Source organism: Cricetulus griseus, chromosome 2, assembly GCF_003668045.3.
Source record: "Cricetulus griseus strain 17A/GY chromosome 2, alternate assembly CriGri-PICRH-1.0, whole genome shotgun sequence".
Lineage (NCBI taxonomy): Eukaryota > Metazoa > Chordata > Mammalia > Rodentia > Cricetidae > Cricetulus > Cricetulus griseus.
In genome coordinates this window covers 250,347,842-250,364,379 of record NC_048595.1, presented here as the reverse complement: position 1 = coordinate 250,364,379, position 16,538 = coordinate 250,347,842, and the positions used below count along the sequence as shown (strand labels likewise).

Sequence of the window (16,538 nt, the reverse complement as noted above, 5' to 3'; positions counted from 1 at the left end):
CTTTCATTCTAAAATTCCTTGTCTGACCATTTCTTAAGTATTATAAAGAAAGTCTGTAACAATTTTCAGGCAGAGAATCATTCTTACAATACAGAAAATGTTATCAGACAAGTTGTACACCAGGACTGCCTTTCTAGCAATAACTGGGATTTGTGCCTGCTATATCCAACTCTTTATTAACAATATTAAAAGCAAACATTTCAAAGGAGTGAAATGCCATATCCAAGAGACTAAGCATGCTTGTTTTTTTTATTTATTTATTTAGTGGACCTGGAAGCAGCTGCATTTTTCTTTGAATTGCTCCCCAAGTTCTGCTGCAAATTTATGAAAGGATGTTATAAATAATTTAGAAGTTGATGCTTCTTATTTGTCAGGGAGGTCAGCCTAAGTAAAAGCTCCAGCAGTGTGAAAAGGAGGCAAACTATTAGAAATCCTCCAAAGCATAGGGTGAACCAATCATTAGGATGGTGTTCTCAAGGGATCTGAGGAAACTTTTGAGGCCAAGAGGAATTAGATTGAAAGGAGAAATATCTTTTCTGGGGTTGGATACTTGATTTTATAACTTCTCCAGATTAATTTTGACCATAAGCAAAACTAGTGGAGTGTTCCCCTGTGTGTTGTCTGTATGTGTGTCCGTGTACTGATACGAGTGAGACATGCCATAGGTAGGAGAGAAATAGATAATGCATATAATGTATGGCTTTGATCTTCTACCCCTTACACACCGGTTCTTGGAGTTCCTGACTCTATATGCCCTTCCCTGTGCTCACAGAAACACTGTGGTAGATAGACTCTATATGCCCTTCCCTGTGCTCCACAGAAACACTGTGGGATGTTGCAGCATAAATTAATTCTAACTACTAAACACTTCTTCAACATGATCCCTGACATTTTTCTCATGTCTATGTCTGTAAACTTATATTTCTATTTGAATTTATGCTCTTCATAAGTGTAGTTGTATGATTTTCTTGTTAACTGAACAGTATGTTACTGTTTCTCACTTCAGTTTGAAATGATTTGATATCTGTAACTTCTTAAGGTACCCAGGACAGGATGAAGGCATCAGTTAATAGCAAGGCTGTTCATGCAGGGAAAGGGAATATGATCTCTCTGATCTCGTTTGCACTGTATGAGATTTCTTCTTCAGTCTTCCTAGGCTAATACACTAGCTTCTTGGATAGGATCTCTCTTATGCATGTGCTTGCTGTGGCCAGGCTCCCACAAACCATCCAAAGGCCCCATACTTGGCTCTCTCAAGATGGGAGCTGTCCAAGACCAGAGTTGGGTTTTACTTCTCTTTGCATCATTGGTGCTAACAGTATAGTTGATATTTTAGCTGGTGTTCCTTATATGTGTGGGAATGGAAGACTAAATAAATAAATGAACAAAGGAGACACCTTGGGACCTAAGCGACAGAAAACAAGTCCAGTACTTCAGGGGCTGTAATGAGCTGGTTGTGACAGTGGTGCCAGAGTTCACAGCATTAGTCTTTGGCAGCCACTGCAGCATTTGCTGCCAGGCATTCACATGTCCCTGGGCCAATCATGAATTGTCAGGGAATCTGGCTATGTCATAATTTGGATGTACTGAAAAGAGGTGCACAATACTGAGAAGAGGCAGCAGCCAGGGCCAGGCAGAAACAATTTGGTTGAAATAAAAATGTCAAAGAGATGCTAAATTCAGGTAGATGAAATGAGCCAAAGGAAATTTCAAGGAGAAAAATAGATTTAAAAGAAGACATTATATAATAAATATAAATATTTCAGAAAATTGAAAAGCTGTGAGATAAAATTTACAATGTAAGTCACTAAGCTTAATTATTTCAGCAAATCAAACTATTGAAATAATATTTTGATAGAAGTTAAAACATAAAGAGTTGGTCAGTTCATTTTTTAAAGGCACTTCTTATGCTTTAATATTAGATCATTTTGCAAAGAAAACTTGCTCTGGAAAATCTCTGGTCTCTGTCATAGTGGAGCTATATTCATTCCCCTCATCAGTTCCTTTAAAATACACTATAAGTAAATTTCATAATTTGTGATATCCGAGGGTGAACATTTTACTAGTATTCATGACAGAGTTGGACTGGGCACCAGTTGTGGTCTTCATGTGAGTCTTTCATAGGATTGTACTCAAGGTGGCTGTGCTTTGTTCTTTTCAGGCATGCACACTGCATGTCTAGCACTTTGTACAGAAAGAAACAAGGAGCTGAGGCTAGCCAAGTCCAGCTATCTGACTAAATACAGCATAGACTAAATACATGCACAACACACACACATACACACACACACACACACACACACACACACACACACACACACACACACACACACACCTGATTCCTTACAAGGTTTCAAGTACTTGGTGTCATGAATTTTCAGTCTAATTCAGACCTGCTTTTAGATTTGTTCATGGCTTGCTAATAAGCATGACCTCCATAGACATTTAAATGGAACTTTATCGAGTGAAAATGGCAATAAATTAGAATGAGATAATAACTTCTTCTTCATTGCCTATTTTTAGAGAGACTAATTCCTAGAGAGATTTCATAAAGTACATATGATTGCAATGGGATTGAACTGCTCTTCTTGATACTCTACCACAGGCAAAGGTTGCATCCAGGGTGCATTTGATGGCATCACTGATCTTCCCCTAGTCTCTCTCCTCTATTTACTTGGCTGTAATATCACTTTTCAGAGTCCCATGTGTAGACTTTCCGTGTATACTTTATTTTCCACTCTTTTCAGAAAAATGACCAAACCTGCTGTTGCTCCAGTACAAAATCAAAAGAAAGCTGTCAAGGCCAAAGAAGTAGCTGAGGGTGGGGTGTGGGAGAGTAGGAGGGAGAGGGAACAGGGATTGGTCTGTAAAATAAGATTGCTTTAAAAATAATAAAAAGAAAAAATATTTTAAAAGATAATTGCTGTTCATTTATATTACTACAGGTGTCTGATGTCAATGTTCTTTTCTTTCCATTTCCTTCATTTGCCCATGAAGATTTATTGTCCCAGAGATTTGCAGCTGCATCTCATACCAGTGACATCCTGTACATTTTGTGTACATTCTGTACACACACAATATAAGTAACATACATGTATTTTAAACATTAAAAATAAGACTTTTTTCAACTCACAAGAAATAAATTTTGGGGTTTTGGGGGGGTTGATTGTTTTTTTCATGACAGAGTTTCTCTGTGTAACAGCCCTGGCTGTCCTGGGTCTCACACTGTAGACACGGCTGACCTTGAACTCACAAAGATCTGCCTGTCTCTGCCTCCAGAGTGCTGGGATTAAAGGTGTGTGCCACCACTGCCCAGCACAAGAAATAGTTTTTATTCCTTGTGGGTCATATCAATTCCATCGAACATGAATTCCTTTATAGATATATATTTAAACTTTGTGGCTTAATTAATGAAATCAGCAATTTGGAGACAACACTCTCATTTTAGAGATGCACATTCAAAATGGGACATTTTCTAATAATTTGTAACATATTCATATAATTGCATATTCACAAACCTAAATGTCTATACCATGAAAGTTTATAGACAGATGTTACTGTCACAAAATAAAGAAAGCAAGAAGAACAAGAAATTGTTTCCCAGAGTGTACACACTGAACTCTATCGGATAAGGTCCAAATCAAATTCAGAAAGATTGAAAAGAGACAGTATAATCAGTTTGTTGGTTGGAAATATGCAAATGCTACTAGAACCTATTGTTGTTCTCATAACCTCTCCTCTATTTTTGACACACTCTTATATACAGATATACATAAATACATAAGTTCATGCGTATGTGCGTGCGCGTGTGTGTGTGTGTGTGTGTGTGTGTGTGTGTGTGTGTGTGTGTGTGTGTGTGTTTGTATCTATGTAAATCTAACCTGTTGTGTAGACGCATACAGTTTATGGTTGACCACTTGTTTTCAGAAAAGCTATGAAGGGACTCATCCCTTCCTCTCTCATCAGCTAGTACTTACTGTCCTGTAGCTCTTCATCTAGGGATAAGGCCTTGTGAGCTTTCACATTAGCACACCAACTGGAGTCTTTATTGTGTTGATCCTGTTTTGGTGACCATGTTGTTGAGATTCCATGGATGTGCTCTGTGTCATACATAAAATACACTTTCTCATAGCCGATGTCCTGGTCTTCTGGCTTTTATAATCATTCTACCTCCTCTTCCATAGTATTTTCTGAGGTATTTGTTACTCCCAAGATATAAATGCCACTATTGAAACATTAGGGAGATCTTGTCATGCTGTTCACTGTGGTGTTTCATAGGCTTTGCAGCTGGAGAAGACTACAGATTGTTCTTGTCTAATGGTGGGCTCAATAGCACCTTCAGACAGTATGAGAGCTAGTTGTTAGGGAAGAGGCTTCTAGGTCAGTTCCAATTTGAGTCTTTCAAGATCTATGACCAAAGTATGCAGTGTTTTCAGCAATTTACTGGGAGTAAACAATGGTCAATACAAGCTTATACTAGTTTGGGGAATCTCTTGGACTTTCTTGACCAGCAACTCAAATGGAAATTTTTCCTGCCTTGTACTAACCTTTTTTTTTCTTTTTTTAGATAGTCTATGACTCTTGGGAGTATCATTATCATCTCAAGTGATCTAACTTCATTTAACTCTCTCTACATATGCATGTTTGTATATCTACAAATACACATATATAATAGACATGCAATTTTAAGCAAATATAAAAATATGACCCTCTATGGCTTTTTCAAACATTTTTAATGGGAATGAGATAGCAAGAAAATTCCAAAGAGGAGATACAGTAAGAAGGAACAATTTTGAGTATGTCTGAAACATGGTAATTGTGTAGTTACAACATGTTTCAGAACTGACCATGCTATATTTGTATGGATACTTAGTCAAGGTCAGAACACCAGAGATTTTCAAAATCGGAAAGTTTAGGACTGCATTATGAGCAATAATGAAGAGCTGAATCTAGGCTCCCCTGCCTTTTGGGGCTCACAGGGTAATTATCAAACTTCAGTGGTTTACTCTTGGTGTTCTACAAGTAGGTTTGAGGAGGAAGGAAGCCTTGCATGAATGTGGGAAAAGAAGATAAAGTCCTCTGTGAATGTGTGTTGTGTGACATGTGCTGGCCATGTCAAAGGCCAAGGCCTATAGACCATTGGAAAGCCTGTCCCCTAGGTTAGGCTTAGAGTGATGGCAAAGCCTTCCTCTTCTCTGAGTGTAGATGTTGATGCAGTGTGCAAGTGCGAGTATATACAAACAATTGACCAGTGTGTGCAAAAACTAGAACCTTCAGCTTCCTCTTCCTGACTGTTACAGCCTGAGATCACTTACTTGCAGAGATCTCTACAGAGACTAGAAGCTAAAACCTCCCACTGTGGCATACATAATACATACATAGTCCATGCCCTATCAGAGTGCACATAGGCTACCTGACACCAGGATTTCTGTAGGCATGTCTGTCCATGTTCTTTATTTAATCCCTTGCCACCACAGCCAGGTTTCAAGATCCACACTGTACAGGAGACAATAGATAGGATGACCAGATATGCAATATTTTACAACCTCAGCTTATGAGTATATGACATTCCACATTGTGAAGGCTGAGCATTTTACAGAGCTATTGGTGAAACTGTAACTTAAGAGATCCACAAGAGAAGGACTTGCACTGGGCTTAAAAAGAAGATGAAATAAATTGGCAAAAATGTTGGTCTCAGTGACCAATATATTTAGCTCCCCAGAATTAGTTGAATGACTACACAGTCATACCTCCAAGAAGATTTTCTAGAATGCTTCCTATACCACACAGACAACCTACTCCTTCTTTCTCAGTGCCCCAAAGGTGCCAATTTTCCACACAATGCACTTATTGTAGGGCTCATTTTCTTTGTCATGTTTGCCGGATCATCACACAATCTTGTGAAATTGGGAGGCCCTAAGCATCCAGGCATTAGCAGCCAGAGCATTGCAGTTACTCTAGTTGCAGAATCTCTAGTTGCAACAACTTATGAATGCTTGGAAATTGTTGCTGAAGCAGGAAGTTAAACTAGAAGGTAATGGGCAATTACTTTAATAAATTTGCTTCAAGGTAAACCAGCTTTTGAAACCGTGTATCCTCACTGTGGAAACACCAGCAGTGAACATAGGCAATAGCTGCATTAGACTAGATTAGGGCAAATGTTAGGCCATTTACCTTTGGCTTGTTGAGAAACACATAATTATAATTCATAACTCCATCTTCCCCTTATTTCTGTACCAAAAAAGAAAGCAGATATGCTGTCTCTCAAAGAAGAAAGACATCGTACTTAGTTCAATTCCAATGGTTTTTTTTTTTTGTGGTAGCACTAATGCCTTTCAAGGGGGAAGTCCTCCTCAGCTGCAGGACAGAAGCTGTCTCATTTCCTATCACCAGCGCCTGTGACTTCATATAGAATTCCAGAATTCTGATAAAGTGTCATGTGGAAAAAACGATAAAGTGATTTATGCTCAATTTTTGCTGGAAGGGGGAATGCAAGGGCTGTCAGTCTGGGTCTTGAGAACAAATGAGTTACAGTTCATGAAGCAGCTCAATAAGGCTATCATTTCCCATCAGCTCCCATAACTGACAGCCAAGATTTACTAGCTGGGCAAGGGGAAGGGGGTCTGAGATCTGGTGCCAGGTGAATCAGCACGACTATTCCATCAACTCGAGTCACGCAGACAAGAAGCTACCATGAATATTTGATGGAAGTGTCTTCCCAGAAATGCTTGTGAAACCTTGCATTACTTTGCTTCCACTGGCTCGCAGCCTCTCAGCTCCATCCATGTGTATCTCTTTGAAAAATGACCACTCGTAAACCACAAAGGCATTTGGGATTCTTTGCTGTGGCTGCTCCAGCTGGTGGCCTGCTCCTCTTGGCAATCTGTATGTGCAGCACACTAATTCAATGTCTTCCTTCCTCATAGGATGAAGGGAAGAGTCCCTCCTCTGCAGAGATGTCTATACATTACACCTGTCATTATCCATCTGAGAGTGGCAGTGAGCATGCTGCCTTCCAGCCACCCCACCTCCCCCTGCTCCCCACGCCCCGCACTCAGAGAAAACACACTTTGATCTATCGCCTTAGCTGTATTCTTTAGGAAACAAAGAGTGAAAAGGAAGCAGATTAAGCAGAAAATCATTCTTGTTGATTTTTTTTGAAGTAGAAACATAGCTTCATAAATTCTAGTGAGACACAGGGTTTCACTTTCAAGGAACTCAAGAGGGGATGCTTTAGTGTGTTTCCTGTGGGTTAGGTCACTTTTTAAAAGAAAACGTATTTAACATTTGCTCTTTAGAGCCAGGAAAAAAAATTTGCAAGATATCTAATGGGAGACATAGTATTTACTTTGTATTCAGAATCATCATTCGTGTATGATTTCAAGTGTATGTTTTGTAAACATACAGGAAATGTGGGTCATGTAATCAGGAGAACATTTTTTTCCTTGCGCAGTTTTGTTTGCTTTTCTATATGCACTACATAGGAAGGCAACATCACTAAATTCTGAAACATTAACTTACCTTAAGAATTTGTAGAAACAGAACTGCAGAGATGGCTGGGTAGGTAAAAACACTTGCCCTGCAAGACTGAGAACCAGAGTTTGGATCTACAGAATTCATGTAAAAGCTTAATGTAACAGTGAGAGTGCCTGTAATGTCAACATGCCTTATAGGAAGATGGGACATAGAGACACAGTCTCAAACAATGTGGAAAGGGAAAGAGGAAGAGCAGGACCCAAAGTTGTCTTCTGACCTAGACACAGGCCTGGTTGTTTGAGTGAGAATGGCCCATGATATGCTCATATGTTTGAATGCTTGGTGGAACTCTTTGGGAATTAGTAGGAGATGTAGCCTTGTTGGAGGTGATTGGCAGTTAGTGTTGAGGTTTCAAAAGACACATGCCAGGCCATCAGTGATGGTGCAAGCCTTTAATCCCAGCACTTGGGAGGCAAAGGCAGGGGATGTCTGTGAGTTGGAGGCCAGCCTAATCTGTAGAGTGAGTTCCAGGATGGGCTCTAAAGCTACACAGAGAAACCCAGTCTTGAAAAACCTATAACAAACAAACCAAACCCACAAAAAACACATGCCATTCCCAGTGTCCCTCTCTGTCCTATGGTTGTGTCTCAGGTTGTGATCTCTTTGCTATTCCTCCAGCACCATACCTGTCTTCCTGCTATATGCTGCCCACCATGAGTGTCATGTACTATATATAACCTTCTGCAATAGAAAGTTCCAAATAAGTTCTCTATTCTGTAAGTTATCTTTGTCACTGTGTTTCATCAAAGCAATGGAAAAATAACTAAGACAGGGACTATGGCACACGTGTGCTCACACACACACACACACACACACACACACACACACACACACACACCAGCACACAGGAAAAAAGTTTTTAAGCATTCAATATAGTGAAATATTGAGCAGAAACATGATCATGCATACAAAAGTGGTGCCATTAACTGGACACTAGTTGTTTCATTACTATGGATTGTTTTTTGCTACTAGCATTGCAGGTTGCGTTTCCTAGGCAATGTCATTACATGGGACACTGTTGTTATCTGTTACGTGGCCCATAGACTTAGCTATATAACATATAAGCAGAGAATTTGACACTAAGACCACGAGTTGTGAAATTGTTGTGAAATATAATGACTTCATAACACACAAGGAAATGGATATCTTCGGGGTTCCCTAAGCCATAGTATGATAGGCATATTCCACCATGGTGGTTAATGTTTAAAAAGTCAATGTGAGAAGATATAGAACCCCTTGGGATAGTAGCCTCTATGAGAGATTTTTTTTTTTTTTTTTTTTTTTTTTTTTTTTTTTTTTTTTTTAGATTACATTGGTGTGTGGAGTGCTTAAGAGGGATTTTCTCACTAGGTTAATCGAGGTGGGAAGCTCAACCCTAAATGTAGGTGGTACCATTTTATGTGCTGTTGGAATGAAGAAAAAGGAGAACCATAAATAGCCATGAGAAACATTGCTCTTTTCCTTCTGACTGTGAACACAGTGTGAACAGCCACTCCAAGATCCAGGTGCTACCTTGGCTTCCCTGCCTGGATGAGTGCACCTCCAACTGTGAGCCAAATAAACACCTCCTTTCTTCCCTAAGGTGCTTTGCTTCGGGTGTTTTATCACAACACAATAAATAACATTTCCACCTTAAGAGATAGGAAGCCTTGAAAATGTCAGTAAAATACTTAAGAAACTGATTAACAGGCATAGGCTAGTCAAAACACTGCTTAGAAACAGGCTCTCATAGCTGGGCGTTGGTTGCGCACACCTTTAATCCCAGCACTTGGGAGGCAGAAGCCGGTGGATCTCTGTGAGTTCGAGGCCAGCCTGGTTTACAGAGCTAGTGACATATTAGGCTCCAAAGCTACACAGATAAACCCTGTCTCTTCCAAGTAGCATAAACAGTGATTTTACAATTAATAAAGAAAGGTCAGAATAAAAGTAAACCAACACAAGGGTATAAAAGACACGTGGACTTTGAGAGAATGAACTTGTGAGGTAAAGAAAAGGAACTGCTCCTATTTTGGGGTTTTTCTCTGAGATTCTCACTTTATACAGCCATAGCTTAGGAATCCATCAGCATTTAGGAGCCATCCAAAGGCAGCCTGAGGCTGGACAATAGAAGTCTTTCTAAAACATTAAGAAACTTGGATAGAAGCCCTCTAGGTTCTCTTTGCTAGCCTTGGGAGTTGTGCACTTTTTAAAATTATTCCCTTACAGAGGAAACAAAATGAAATACTGGTGATATTCTCAACAACGATGAGGGGTTGCAGATACTCCAAACATGGCTGGATTCGCTTTATGTGTGTTCAATTTTGACTCTCAAAATAATACTAAGCATCATTTTTTTCTTTCCTCTCAGCTTAACACAAGGGAGCATGGCAGGTTTATAGTCTCTGGACTAGTAATGGGTGGAGCCAAGATTTAAACTTACATGGTTAGAAATGTCCATACCAGGAGAGCTGTCAGCAGAAGCCGCCTCAAAGAAGTTTCTTGGTACTCTCAAATGCAATCGCTCAGTTATGCCACTGAGATGGAATAGCAGAGAATTATTTTTTTCCCAAATGCTCCTTTCACAGGCTTAACTAATCCTTTATATTAAAAAGTCTCAAAGTACAAATCCTTTAGTCCAGGGAGGTCTAGTGTTGTTTGATGTTTGGAAATCCAGTTTTCAGATACATAACTCTAAAATGAAAATGCTTAATTAAATATAAATAGTTTCTTCATAATTTTTCATTTCAAAAACAGTAATGTAAAATGTTTGCTGAAAGAGACTTTTAAAGCAAAGGTTGCTAAGAAATCAAGTGACAGACACACAGCCATTTATTTCCCCCAAATTATGTAATTTCATCTTTCTGTTCCACTAAAATGCATTTTATCTTAAATGCTTTCATTTGGTAGAGTGATGGCAAAAATACACTGAGTTTGGAGTTAGAGTTTATACACACTCATTTAAGACAAAATATTATTTGTTGAAACTGGAGTGCTCTCACTCTCTCTCTCTCCCTCCCCTCTCTCTCTCCCTCCCTCTCTCCCTCTTTCTCTCTCCTCTCTCTCTCTCTCTCTCTCTCTCTCTCTCTCTCTCTCTCTCTCTCTCTCTCTCTCTCCCTCCCTCCCTTCCTCCCTCCTTTCCCCCTCTCTCTTTCTCTCTCTCTCCCTCCCTCTCTCTCTCTCCCTCCCTCCCTTCCTCCCTCCCTCCCCCCCTCTGTCTCCCTCCCTCACTTATTTTATATCCTCTCCCCTCTCGGCTTTATTCTATATTCTTTCTTTCTCCCTATTTCATCTTCCTATTTCAGCCAGAGCTGGAGCTGGATGTTCTGGATAAACAAATGTGAATAATAAGTTTTCTCATCATATCCCTCAGTTTGAATCCAGAAACTTAAAATAAAAAAGTTGCTGTACATTGTGCTATGAAAGGCTTACATGCTTTGCACATCATCATGAAGGAGACCTAGGTATGAATTATAGGGAATTTGTGTTGCTGTTATTCCATTGTTTTTATTAATAATTTTATTTTTTGAGAATTTTTTACAGTACAGTTTGATCATATTCTTTCTTCTCTTCCATCTTCTCTCAGAACTTCCCTGAGCTCCCTAACACCCAACTTTCACATTTTTTTTTCTGTTTATAAAAAATATGCATGGAGTACTATTTCTATTGTCTGACTAATGAGTATGGACCTTTTGTTAGAGTGTGGTTGATATACCCAGTGTCATTATATTGAAGAAAACTGACTTTCCCTCTCCCAGTATCTGTTCATTGCAAATAGTTCTTAGCTCACCTCAAGCTCACCTACCTTCCTCTGTAATGGGATTTTTGAATGTGTTCAGGCCTTATGCATGCTGTCTCAGTCTCTATGCATTCATCTATACAACTGTCCTGTTTTTGTCTTCAGTTCTTGAAGGAATCTATCATCTTAGCCACTTACAATCTTTCCATTCATTCCTTTATATGTACACCTGAGCCTCAGGGGGGACAATGAGATATAGACTTCCCACCTAGGGCCAAGAATTCCAAAGTTTCTTATTCTCTGCTTGTTGACAAGTTGTGGGTTTCTGTCTTGAATTTCGTTTCCATCTACTGCAAGAAGAAGCTTTACTGATGCATTTATCTATGGATACAGCAATATGTCATTAGGAGTAAAATTTTTTGGTGTGGTAATTCAGCAGAATAATATTAGTAAGTTTTCCCTCAGACCTAAGACCTATATAACCTTGGGTTCTAGGCTTCATTTACGTATCAGGTATGAGTTACATCTTATGGTATTCACCTTCAATCCAAAGAAAAATGCTTGGTAACTCCTACAACATTCATGCAACTATTGAGCGATTAACCATATCTTATAGTCAGGTAGTAATTATAGCTTGAAGGTTTTGTAACTGAGATCAATTATTTTCCTCTCTGGTAGCATCTATATAGTACATTAAGTTACTATGAATGCTATACAGTAAGGGTGAATGTTCCACTTGAATACCAGCTAGATTTCTCCATACTCTAAGGCATAGGTTTGTGGTCTCTTCCAAGAGAAGGTCATACTATCAAGTTTTGAAGGTTAACCCAATAACATTAGAAGTAGCCTATAATGCTATATAAGGGCTATGGAACCCTATTGATTACAACTCAAATAAGATGTTACCCATTTATGATACTGAGGGTTTTATTTGGTACTATATGATGTCTAATTAAATTACTGTCTTCCATAATAAAGTAATTTATTTATGCTCATTTTGTGTATGTATATACTTTAGGAAGTTTCCACAGGGTTAGGCTGCTACATGATGTTCCAAAAGGCCTTTAGTCTTAGTTCTTGCTCCCCATAGTCCTTCTTGTAACCTGGCCCCTCCTATCCCCTACCATTTAATACTCCCTTTCTAGTTTCCCCTTTATTCCCCTTCCTTGGAAGAACCCCACCACTGTCCCCAGTCTTTACTAGCTACCTAACTTCTGTGTATATTCTAAATGACACACACATCTCAAGGATTAAAAACCAATATCCACATATGAAATAAAACATTGGATATTTGTCTTTCTGATTCCTTTTGTAAAAAGTATCAAACTAGATTTTTATCATATTCTTTCCCTCCCCCAACTCTCCCTGGATCATTCCCACCTTCCTAACCACTCAACTTCATGTTCTTTGTCTCTCAAATGGTTAATTAATCAATTGAAATTAAAACCCCATGTCAAAACAAACAAAAACATTAAGAGGAGGGAAAACACCAAAAAGAAGGGGAAAAAACATGAATTTGAGAATTATCAGTATTTGGTCGTGTTTTAGTAATATCCAGGATTTAATTTTTAATATCCTCTGTGGTCTTTACCTTAAAGTGCTACACCTACTACTTAGAGTTTAAAAAATTGTTACTCTTTTATTTAATGTGTGTGTGTGTGTGTGTGTGTGTGTGTGTGTGTGTGTGTGTGTGTGTGTGTGTGTGTACATGTGTTCCTACATGCCATGGCATGCTTGTGGAAGTCAGAGGAGAGTACTCCTGAATCAATTTTCTCCTTCACCATGCAAGTCCCAGGAATTTAGGTCAGGTCATCAACTTTGGCAGCAAGTGCCTTTACTCACCACACCATCTTCTGGGCTACACACCCACTAGGCTTTAGAGGAGAAAATATAGAGTACTCAGACAACTGCTATTTCCTATAGTGTGAAGATCAAATCACTTCAAGCATCTTAGAGCCTTGCATTATTTCTCAGGCCTGTTATTTATTCATCCTGTAGCTCTAAACTTGGTGTTTTCCATTGACCCTGAGTGCACTTATCCTCTTGTGAGAGGGAGAGAGATACAATGAAAATGATTATAATGAAACTAAGATTCAGGACTTGCTCCCTTTCCTTGCTCATCATCTGTCTGGCCTTTCACAGATGAACTTGTGGCCATTCCTCCACATTTTTAGATTTCTTTGCATGTTCTCTTGTGGAATCTAGCCCCTCTCCTCCTCAAAACAGCCCTTGCTGATATTACCACTGGCCTCATTGCCATAAAATAAATAATGCTATTTTTTTTAAATCCTATCCTACTTGCTGTGTCAGCTCCATTCAATGCCAATTTCCACCCCTACTTCTGGAATGCTTTTCTTCCCTTTGTTTCTGGATTCAACAGCCATCTGTTTCCCTCTGTGAATGCTTCTCCAATGTCTCCCTCTATAAATGTATTTTTATTACCCAGCTGCTAAATCCTTGTTAGTAACAACTTTCTCCTGAGCTTCCTTCTTCTTACACTGTCCTGTGTGATCTCATCCGTATCTGGTGTTTGAATTACCACTTATCAATCTATTCAGATGATTCTCCAAACCATTCCAAGTAACTTTTATATCTTTTTTCATCACATACATCTTTTAACCCTAACGTGGTCTGTGTGACATTTTTTCAGGACATCTCAAATGGCTCATAACATCACCAAAGTTAAAGTTCTTAATTTCTCATACACATTTCCCTCTATAGATTCCTAACATGGCTCTCAGTATTCCCGGATTAATGTATTGTACCACCACCCGCCTTGAGGTTGATACAAAACAACAAAGTGCTTACTCCTCATATGCATCTTAAGTCAAAGTACTTTGGAATGTCCATAGTAAACACTCCTCAAATCCACAAATCTTGTCTTTCTCTTCAGTTCCACCTTTGTATGGTTTTGCATGGACTACTGGACAGGCATGACTGTTGAACTCACATTCCTCATTTTTTTTTCCTCGTGGAACAACCCCATAGGTTTTTCTCAGAAGTAAACTTTACAATATCAGGCCTTTCTCTTAAATATATACTCAGTACTCTGTTGGGTCAGATTCTGCCTCTTCAACTTCCTTCAAAGCTCCTTGATCCTAAATCTGATCTACTTTTAAAATTATCAAAATCCTGCTTAGATTATATGAATCATTCATTTAAGATCCATTACAAAAAAAAGTCCATTGCAAATGAAGTGTAACTCTAACAGTACATCTACTGTCTGCCATCTAAATAGATCATGTAGATCTCACCTTTCAACCTGCAAGTCTAAATCACTGCTTCCAACTTTTGCTAATGTGAGGTCTCCTGCATTTCTTTCTTTTTTTTCCATTGAAATTGTGCAAGTAAATACCAGGAAATGCCCAAATGGTCACCCAGATTTGAAATATAGTATTCCTACATTGCAAATCATAAATTGAACAGTATGTGGCTGGAGAAATGGATCAGCTGTTAAGAGAACTCACTGCCCCTACAGAGGGGTGGAGTCCAATTCCCAGAACCCCTGCTGAGCATACCGTAACTGCCTATTTACAATACCTGCTGCCCTATTCTGCTTTGCATAGGCACCTGTACTCATTTTCCTATTCCCCCACACAGACACATATAATTAAAAAATAAAAATAAATAAAACCTGAAAAATTGGGTAATATCAGTTGACCTTGTTATAGTAGCCAGGATCATTTATCTCTTCAGGATCCAGACTACTATTGTATCAGTAATATCTTAAATTGAGGATTCTGAATAAATAATGACACCTACATGTTGGGATTCCATACCTGGATCTTGGTAGGAGTGCTGCATCTTAGAATCAAGACCTGGAAATGTATAGAGTCTGTAATGAACAAATAGTAGGAACTGTCCTTCAAACATTTTCATAAGGTGGTAACAAGCAGATTCATTCAGACTTCATGCCTTAATTCGGGAACAGATGTGATCTACACATCATACTACAACAACCCTTACTCTCTATGCCATCAGATACATGGAATATTACTTCCAAATATGTATTATCAACTGTGTGACTGCATCTGTGAAGTTAGTATACTGTAGGTCCAAATAAACCTGTCTATTATTGTAACCCTTTTCTCAAAGTGGGCCCATTTCTCTAATATGACCTTTTGCAATATCCTATATAGTAAGGACAGGTCAAACACTGTTTGTTCTCAGATGATGAGAAACCTGATTTTTCCTTTCCCAACACAGATCCATTGCAAATAGCTTCTTGGTTAGGGGTGGGACTTCATATCTACTTCCTCTTCTCGGTGCTGCCTTTTGTCTGGTTTGAATGTGGGCAGGTCTTGTGGTTCTGTCAGAGTCTCTGTGAGTTCATATGTGTATCAGTTCTGTTGAGTCTAGAAGATGCTGTTTCTTGGAGTCATCCACCACCTCTGGCTTCTACATTCTTTCTACCTCTCCTCCTGCAGAGATCTCTGAACCTTGAGGGGAGGAGTATAATAAAGACATCTCTCTCATTTAGGCTGTATCCTTCAAAATCTCTCACTTTCTTTGTGGAGCAGACCTCATAACCATCCATTCAGGGTGTGGTTTGTTACCCCTGTAACAATCATGCCACAAACTGCACAATGAGACATTTTTGTCATTCTTTTATCCTCCTACATGTGTCTTTCTGAGGCTGTGGTATATTCGCTACAGTGGCAATATTCAATTTTTAATAAACTATGGGTAAAATTCTTCAAGATAGTGGACAGTATTATATTTTCTTGAATGTTAAGATGTTCAGTTTTCTTCAGAATGTAGTTTGATATAGTTCTAGAGCAAAATTGTAGTTATCTCTGATTTTTGATATATACTGGGATGGAAAGAATTCTCTCACCATTCTACAGGCAATGCTAAAATTGGTCCTATCAATCACTTATTCAAATATCCAGTATTCCACTGATAAAAATCCATCTGTCTATGACAAAAGGCAAGTTGGAATCATACAGAAGAGACAGGAGCAACATCACACCATGCCTCCACATGTGCTACATGGTGTGACACATACTTGAGCAATGCTAATGGTGAGACTTCCTGTTCATTCATGATTGAGAATAACTATACCATGGTAGATTAAGCTTCCGGGTTGTACAGCAGCACTGCAGTGATTAACCCCTAATGATCTTGTACTTGGTATAGTGATATAATATGATCTAAAGCAAATATTTACTGAAAAATCAAAAGTGAACTTGCCAAATGTTAGTAGATGGAAGACAGCACATGTTTATTAAATGCCAATTAACAAATATAAGTATTAGAAAGTTAAAATACATTTGAGTAGATTTAT

At 38.8% G+C, this 16,538-nt stretch overlaps 1 protein-coding gene across 1 annotated transcript in view; it reads left to right on the top strand.

Moving 5' to 3' along the window:
- The window catches only part of Nkain2 (sodium/potassium transporting ATPase interacting 2), a 562,138-nt gene that overhangs the window by 145,804 nt on the left and 399,796 nt on the right, over nucleotides 1-16,538 (top strand). The window lies entirely within an intron of this gene.